Below are 8,758 nucleotides of genomic sequence, written 5' to 3'. Positions count from 1 at the left end.
AGAGGGGCCACGATTAATACAGAGGGGCCAATCTTGTGTTGTTTGAACTGTATATCCAAATCATTTCAAGAGTTCAGTAACCTTTAAAATCAGTAATAAACAGTGATACCCTATTATATTTCAATAGCAGTTATTCACTGATCTAAATCAAAACAAATACAATGTGTATTAACTTTTCACTTTACAAAAGTGAAAGAAAAACTGTAATAAATAAAAGAATCCACTGTATGAATAGTGTACAACTCACAAATAATAATAATAGAATTTATTTATAATAGCCTTATATAATATATATATATATATATATATTAGCCTTATTTATATAAATGCAGAATAACATTAATAATTCATAGAAATACACAATTAATGAATTAATATAACTAATATAAATTTAATATAATAAATTGTTTTTGTTTATTATCTACATCCCATTCAATTTGCATAGCAGCAGTTGCAGTAAATTTGCATTGATTTATAAACAAAATTTACTTATGTCAAGGCTAATTAATCTTGAGCATATTGATTTAAAATATCATATATCCATACTTTGTTAGATAGCTACTTGTTCAAAAAGGTAGCTTTAGTTTAACATGTAAAATATGTGGATCCTATAGAAACAGTTTAGAATAGCTTAATTAGTCCAGTGTTATTTTAGTATTAGTTATTTATTTTGCTATTTAATCATGCATTAAATATTTATGTATGTATTGGTGTATTGGTGTCATCAAATGACGTTTTGTCAATAACTTCTGTGAACACACAGTACACACCGAATTTGAGACTTATTTTATTTACTTTGATTGACACAAAATTCAAGAAAACTACAATATATTATATAGCAAGTAAAAATCAGGTTATAGAAATTACATACAATTCATTTTAGAGAGAGAGCTTTCCAGGGTGCAGACAACAATCGCGGAGCACCGTGGTGATTTTAGAACGGCAACTGAATTTATGAGAAATCTACAGACGCAAATAGACTAAAGGTGTAGTAAAATAAAGAGCTATATGTGTATTTTGGACTTTTTTTCACCACAAGTCTGAAAGAAGACATGTTATTGAAAACAAACAGCCCCAAATCTCAAAAATGACCAGTAAAAAAAAAAACGATGTTTTTGCATGTGTCTCACCCATAGACTATAAAAAAAGTCTCAAGTGTGGAGCGTTAGATAAACATCATACGATTTGTTTCGTCATCTCACTTAAGTGAAAAAAAGTTGCTAATCGACTGCATGATTCAATAATGACTTTATTAGAATTGCAATTATACTTTTTTTTTTTAAACCATGCTTTAAATTGCGTTGTTGCCTATATCGGCGCATTCGGCCGAAAAATAAGTAAATCGTAACGCAGTAAACCCCTTTTACATTCAGTGTTGTAGAAAAATTTATATTTTACTCTTACTTATTTACTTTCTTAGACATTTTGTGGGTTTTCATATATTTTTGTTTTTCCTTTTGATTTAACTTGTGTTTCTCTCTCAGTATGTATGTTTATCACCTGAAATGCAACGAAGACATCACACAGTAAAACAAAGAGCCTTTGAAGTCTTTAGTGTGGGTAATTTACTCAGGAAAGATCAGAGGGGTTATCCATAAATAAAGACCTTTGACCTCACGGGTGTGAAGATAATAAAAGCCCAGGGGGTTAGGAGGACCATTGTGTTTTCTGAAAGAGTTAGTTTTGGTTTACGGGGTTAAGTGGAAATTTACAGAGAAGGAGCCCTGTAAGGAGTGGGGGTGATAACAGTATAATAAGGCTGTCTGTTTTCAGTGTGATTCAGGTCTGTTGTGTTTCAGGGTAGCTGCTGAAACAGTGAACGCACCTCTTTAAGGAAAATAAACTTCTTTCCTTAAATATAATTTGATTCCTTGTCTCTTACACTGAGATGCTATTTGTTTGTAATTGTTTTTGCCACAACATTCAGCATCAGAGGAGCATAGTAAATATAATGATTAGCATCTTGGTCTGCTCTAGGAGATAACATCGTCATCGAACCTGGTCTAACACTGAAAGACGTTAACGTTAGTAACACTTCTTGCACTGCAACAACTGGCTAATCAAAAAACATAAGCTATATAAAATAGATCAACTTATCGTGTGCTTTTTTGTTGTTGTTGGAAAACAGCAGCTCGCTATTCTTGGTCCTCGTTGAGAAGCATCGCGACGCAATCATGAGTTATTTACTAAACTGAAAGATTATGATTTGAATTTGTGAGTGACAGACAAGTAGAAAGGTGGGGGCACACTGGGGGGCCAATCAGTTTTCAGGAGGGGCCAGTGCCCCCATGGCCCCTCCCCTGGCTACGCCACTGTCTCAAAGCGCTGTACAAAAACAAGCAATACAAAGCTCAAACAATAAAAGTAACATTAGCAATCAAATGCTAATTTAAAAAAAATAAGTCTTAAGTCTACCTTTAAAAATGTCGTAGCCCTGTGCTTCCCTAAGATCAGGAGGCAGAGAATTCCAAAGGACAGGAGCATATGGAGCAGGCCCTGTCACCCATAGATCGTGAGCGTGTGTCACAAGGTGACGATCTTTAGGGGCGGAACCAAAATTCGGGAAGTTTGGTTCCGCCCGGAAGTGTTTCCGCCCGGAACACCGGAACTTCCGGTAGCGCCGTAAGAGGGAAAATCAGGGAATTCGATGCACCTGTGCCTAGTTAGGGACAGCGGTTGGTGATTGGAGGATACGCTGGACAAGGCAGTACTTAAGGCCAAGTTATTTCACAGTCTGGGAGCTCTTTCTGGTGTGTGTGAAGCACTGTGTCGTGCCCGTCTTGGTGCGCTGCTGGTGGCTGTCTAACTCTCTCTCTCCCTCAGGCTGGAATTGTATGATTGTGAAGACATCGCAAACCTTAAAGGTTGAGAAGTGAACGGATTATACGGCGAACTGAGACGACGTGAAAAAGGGGATTGGAAGCGGCATTGATGTGAGTACTAAGAGCAAGCCGAAAGTGCCCTGTATATTGACCTGGCGTTGTGTAGATCTCTCCAGGAGGAGGAGGGCGGCCCTACCCCTAATATAGCGTGGTGGGAGAGCAGAAGGAATACTTATTGAAGTAGTCACAACGACGACATCACTAGCTAGGCCACATATTCCATCGCCAGATCCGAACCAAGCGAAGTGAAGGAAGACGGGTGTCCTTTTCGTACACTGAGTGTGGTGGGTGAGTCTTCGTGCTGTGAAAACCTATAATTTTGACGTGGTGCTGTATATTGCTGTGGGTTGCTGTATATTGCCGTGTGTCCTGTCAGATAAACCCCCGCCTTCACGCACTTCGTCGCGGGAGGACAAGGAGACTGCTGGTTCTAGCCTAGTTCAGTACAGTATATGTTGTGAGCGTGCTTCAGATCTCCGGAGATAGCACGGTACGCTGTGTTCAGCCCAGAGGTGAGAGCCATTCAAAGCAAACTAACTGTGCTATTGTGCCTAAGTTGATACCTGTGGAGAGTGAAGGAAAGAGAGAGTGAGTAACACACGGAGAAACAGAGGAAACCTGTACTTACAGTACGCTGTGTTCAGCCCAGAGGTGAGAGTCATTCAAAGCAAACTAACTGTGCTATTGTGCCCAAGTTGATACCTGTGGAGAGAAAAGGAGAGAGAGTGAATAACACGAGGAGGAATAGAGCGAACCCTGTACTTACAGTACGTTGTGTCCAGCCCAGAGGTGAAAGCCATCCAAAGCAGAGTAACTGTGTTTTGTGTCCAAGTTGATACCTGTAGAGAGGAGGAGAGAGAGTGGATAACGCGAGGAGAAATAGAGCGAAACCTGTACTTTCAGTACGCTGTGTCCAGCCCAGAGGTGAGAGCCATTCAAAGCAAACTAACTGTGCTATTGTGCCCAAGTTGATACCTGTGGAGAGAAAAGGAGAGAGAGTGGGTAACACGAGGAGAGACCGAGGAAACCTGTACTTACGCCGCTGCCTGTGGAGAAAGAGAAAGCGAGTGAGCACCCAAGGAACGAACTGTGTGAACCAGTACTTACTGTGAGCTGCAATCAGCGAAGAGGTGAGAGCAAAACCAAGCCGAATTAACTGTGCCTTTGTGTCCCAGCCGTTGCCTGTGGAGGAAGAGAAAGAGAGTGAGCACCCCGAGAACGAACTGTGTGAACCAGTACTTACCGTGAGTTGTATTCAGCGAAGAGGAGGAAGAAGGAGGGCGCTACGGATACCTAAGACTCTGGCCGGGCCCCGAGTCCCACGCCCCGGATCCCCGTGGCCCCCTTGCTCCCTGACCTCTTCCCGGCCATAGCCCATCTGGAGGGCCGAGTCAGAGTTTAGTTTTAATTGCCCTTTCCCTATTCCCCAAGCTATTTTTAAATATTTAAATAAAGATTGTTTTATCACTTACTTGTTCTCGTGTTGTTTGGCCATTGGGTTGGCTTTGGGGACCTCCTCGAGGTGGAAGTTGAGAAGGGGTGTGGCTTAGTCAAAGCATAGCCCGCCCCTGGGTGTGACAGATTTGGCGTAGTCGGCAGGGTTTCCACCTCGAGTTGAGTAACCAGGGTCGTCCAATGACCGACAACGCGGGGCCTTCAGCCCCACCCCGTGCTATGCCCGTTTTTATGGGGAGCCCCTGGATCCAAAAATATGGGGGGACAGAATCCGAGGTACGATTGTCTGAATGGAAGGCCCAACTAGAGTACCTGGCCGACCTACAGGGCCTTAGTGCAGCCCAGCGGCTTCAATTTGTGTTAAACTCCCTGGATGGAGAAGCGCGGCGAGAGGTGCATGCCGCCCCCGAAGCCGTTAGAGCCAACGCCCAAACCGTGTTCCAGTTCCTCACTGAACAGTATGGTGACCACACCCCCGTAGCTGTCCTTCGCTCCCAGTTCTTCAATTGTAAGCAGGGCCCCCGTCAACCGATTAGAGCTTTCGCCCTGAGGTTGCGAGAGCAATTCGCCCGACTACAGACCCGTCAGGACCACGGGTTGGGAGATGGAGAAACTCTATTGCGGGACCAGTTTCTTCTGGGGCTGAAGGAGGGTCCGGTGAGACAGAGCCTACGTATCCAGTTTCGAAGGGACCCGGGTCTTACGTTCGAAGATCTGAAGAAAGAGGCACTGGCCCTGGAAGGTGATGAGACTGAGGTGAGTGGTCCCCCAGTGTGTGCGGCCGTCAGTGAAGTAGATCCAGCACAACCCGGAGGCCCTGACTGGAAGCAAGCACTGAAGGCTGAACTTTTGAAAGATGTCCGCGATCAGATGTCTGAACTGTCTAAAGCCCTCGTAGGAGAATTGCGCCAAGGACGGGCGCGGGAGGAACCACGGCCAGCGCCCCGAGACCGAGTGTACTCAGAGGGAGGCCGAGAGCCGTTCAGGCGCCCGAACCACTTTAATCGGCCCCGTTTTGAATGGGACGAGCAAGGGCGACCCATCTGCAACCGCTGTGGCAAACCAGGTCACTATAGCCGCCAGTGTGGGCCCCGCAGGGCGTCAGAAGGGGGTTTTTAGGTCGGCCGGCCACTGTGGGTCGTGTGGCCGGGACCCCTCGAGAAGACCCTGGAAGAGGATATGGCTCTAGGAGCCAGATGATTGGGCGTAGCCCCGTGGCGAAGGTGAGAGTGTGCGGCAAGGAGATTCAATGCCTGGTAGACACAGGCTCCCAAGTGACGTTATTTGCTGAGAGTTTATCCGAAGAAGTGTTTGGGAAACAAGGGGCACCAGGGGCGGAGGCCCCCTGGCTTACTCTGAAGGGCGCAAACGGCCTCGACATCCCATATATTGGCTACCGATTGACGGACCTAGAGGTTCACGGAGTGATGGTCCCCCAGAAAGGTGTGACTATCGTGCAAGACCATTGTCTGGGTGCACATCGAGCCCTGTTGGGCATGAATGTCCTCGCTGATTGCTGGGAAGAGCTATTTCGGGCTAGGCCCGTATCGAAGATACCACCTGCAGAGAGGCCCAAGTGGGAGTGTGTGGTAGCTGACTGTCGAAGGGTGCAAATGAGCCAAGTCCGCAGAGAACAGGAAGAGGTAGGAAGAGTGATGTGTCGTTTTGCTTTGTCTGTCCCCGCAAAAAGTGAGGCTGTTGTGTGGGCGCGAGTACCGCCCCGAAGAGCGGGCCCAGAAGAGTGGGTGCTGGTGGAGCCCCATGTGGATTGTCCACAAGTGGAAGTGGCACGAGGACTAGCGACGGTCCGGCGGGGGAGAGTCCCCGTGAGGATACGGAATGTACACCCATACGCGGTGCAACTACATCGGCACCAACGATTAGCCCGTCTGACAACGGTTACACCCCACCAAGTAAGGGAAGAGAGGGATATTAGTTTTCGTCAGGTGTGCCCCACTGTCATCGAGGTGGCCCTGACACAAGTAGACACCCCATGGGGTGGTATGGAGAGGAGTGTGCCGAGCCACCTGGCGGGTGAGTCATTACAAGGGGAGGATTTAGAGCAAGTACAGACACAGAAGTTACAGGCCCTCCTTCGGAGATGGCCCCCATAGTGCTGGTGCAAAAGAAGACGGGGGCTTGGAGATTCTGTGTGGACTACCGTAAGCTGAACCTCGTGACTAAGAAAGACGCTTTCCCTTTGCCGCGGATCGAAGATTCGCTTGCCAGCCTCACGCATTTGGCATGGTACTCTACCCTAGATTTGGCCAGTGGCTACTGGCAGGTGCAGGTGGCCGAAGCAGACCGGGAGAAGAATGCCTTTACAACCACGTTTGGACTATTTGAATGGGACCGGATGCCTTTCGGGCTCTGTAACGCTCCGGCCACCTTCCAGCGGCTGATGCAGCGGTGCTTGGGAGGTCAGTTAATGGAGTCAGTATTAGTTTACCTGGATGATGTGATTGTCTACTCCCCAGATTTTGATTCACACCTGAGGCACCTCGAGGAAGTCTTTCGGGCCATGGAGAAGTACGGATTGAAACTACAGCCCAATAAGTGTCACTTACTACGGAGAGAAGTCAACTTTCTGGGCCACGTGGTCAGTGCGGCTGGAGTGTCCGTAGATCCTGGAAAGGTATCGGCCGTGAAAGACTGGAAGAACCCGAGGACAGTGAGGCAAGTGCGATCCTTTTTAGGATTTGTGGGATACTATAGGCGTTTCATAAAGGACTTTTCAAAAATTGCTAGACCCCTTAATCAGTTGCTGGTTGGCACAGGTCGTAACCGGGGCCGGGGGTCGCCCAACGTAGACTGGGATGCAAATTGTGAGTCGGCGTTCCAGACATTGAAGCAGGAGCTGCTACAGGCCCCTATCTTGGCATACGCAGATTTCACAAAACCATTCCTTTTGTATACAGATGCCAGCAATCTCGGGCTGGGAGCGGTGTTGGCTCAACGGCAGGACGGAGTCGAGAGGGTCATCGCGTACGCCAGCCGGAGCCTCCACCCAGCCGAGAGGAACGATGCGAACTATAGGTATTTCAAATTGGAGCTGCTGGCATTGAAGTGGGCCCTAAGTGAGAAATTTAAAGACTACCTCTGGGGTGCCAAGGTGACGATCATTACAGACAATAACCCATTAGTACACTTACAGACGGCGAAGCTGGGAGCCGTGGAGCAGCGGTGGGTGGCCCAACTGGCCAACTTTGACTATCAACTACAGTACCGACCAGGGCGTGAACACACGAACGCGGACGTCCTCTCAAGGCTGCCCGAAGCGGAAAGCCCCGGAGGGGCCAGCCCGGAGGAGGGCTATATGGTAGGAGCAGTAGAGGCACCAGGCAGCAGACAAGAGGCCGTGCCTGAGAACTGGGGATGGGATCCCCGTCGGTGGAGGGAGAGACAGGCCAGGGAACAAGATGTGCGGCTGGTAAGAGAATGGCTGGAACAGGGCCGACGGCTGACGCCAGCGGAGAGGTTAGCCCAGACGGATACTGGGAGGAGGCTGCTGGGGCAATGGGACAGGCTGGAGCTGAGAGATGGCGTTCTGTGCAGAAGGGTCAGTGACCCGAAGTTGGGCGAAGAAGTACGCCAGATCGTGGTACCCGCAGATGAGGTAACGGCGTTAGTTTCGGCGTACCACAACCAGTTGGGGCACCAGGGACAGGAGAGGACCGTGTCCCTGCTTAGGAGATTCTTCTTTTGGCCCGGGCTAGAGGCATCGGTGCACGCCCTAATTCAAGCTTGCCCGAGATGCATATTGTTTAAGTCCAGACGTTCGGATGCCCGGAGTTTCTGCACTCCGATCAAGGAGCCAACTTTGAGTCCAGGGTAATTAGAGAACTATGCCAGTTGTACGGTTGCACGAAAACTCACACCACTTCGTATCATCCTCAGGGGAACGGCGGCTGTGAGAGATTCAATCAGACCCTATTGGGGCTGCTGGGGACCTTGGACCAACAACGGCAGGACGATTGGGTGAGTGCATTGCCAAACCTCCTACAGGCCTATAACAACAGTATACATAGTACTACGGGTTACGCCCCCACTTACCTGATGTTTGGCATACACATACGAATGCCTACTGACCTGGTCCTAGGAGTGACAGCCGACCAAGAGGAAGCAAGTGTAACGGAGTGGGTGGGGCGCCATCACCAGCGCTTGCATTTCGCCTACGAGCAGGTGTCGAAAAGGATACAGACGGCAGGAGAGAAAAGTAAGCGGTTGTATGATCGGACTGCTAGAGAAGCCCCTCTACTGCCAGGAGAGAGGGTGTTGGTGAGAGATAATCGGCGGCAGGGGAAGGGGAAACTGAGTGACCGTTGGGAGGCCACCCCTTATGTAGTCTGCCGGCAGCAGAGGCCGGGACAGCCGGTCTATACCATCCGGCCAGAAGGGAAGTCAGGCCCCGACCGTGTGGT

This window comes from Carassius auratus, chromosome 28 (genome assembly GCF_003368295.1).
Source record: "Carassius auratus strain Wakin chromosome 28, ASM336829v1, whole genome shotgun sequence".
Taxonomy (NCBI): Eukaryota; Metazoa; Chordata; class Actinopteri; order Cypriniformes; family Cyprinidae; genus Carassius; species Carassius auratus.
This window is presented reverse-complemented; position numbering follows the sequence as displayed.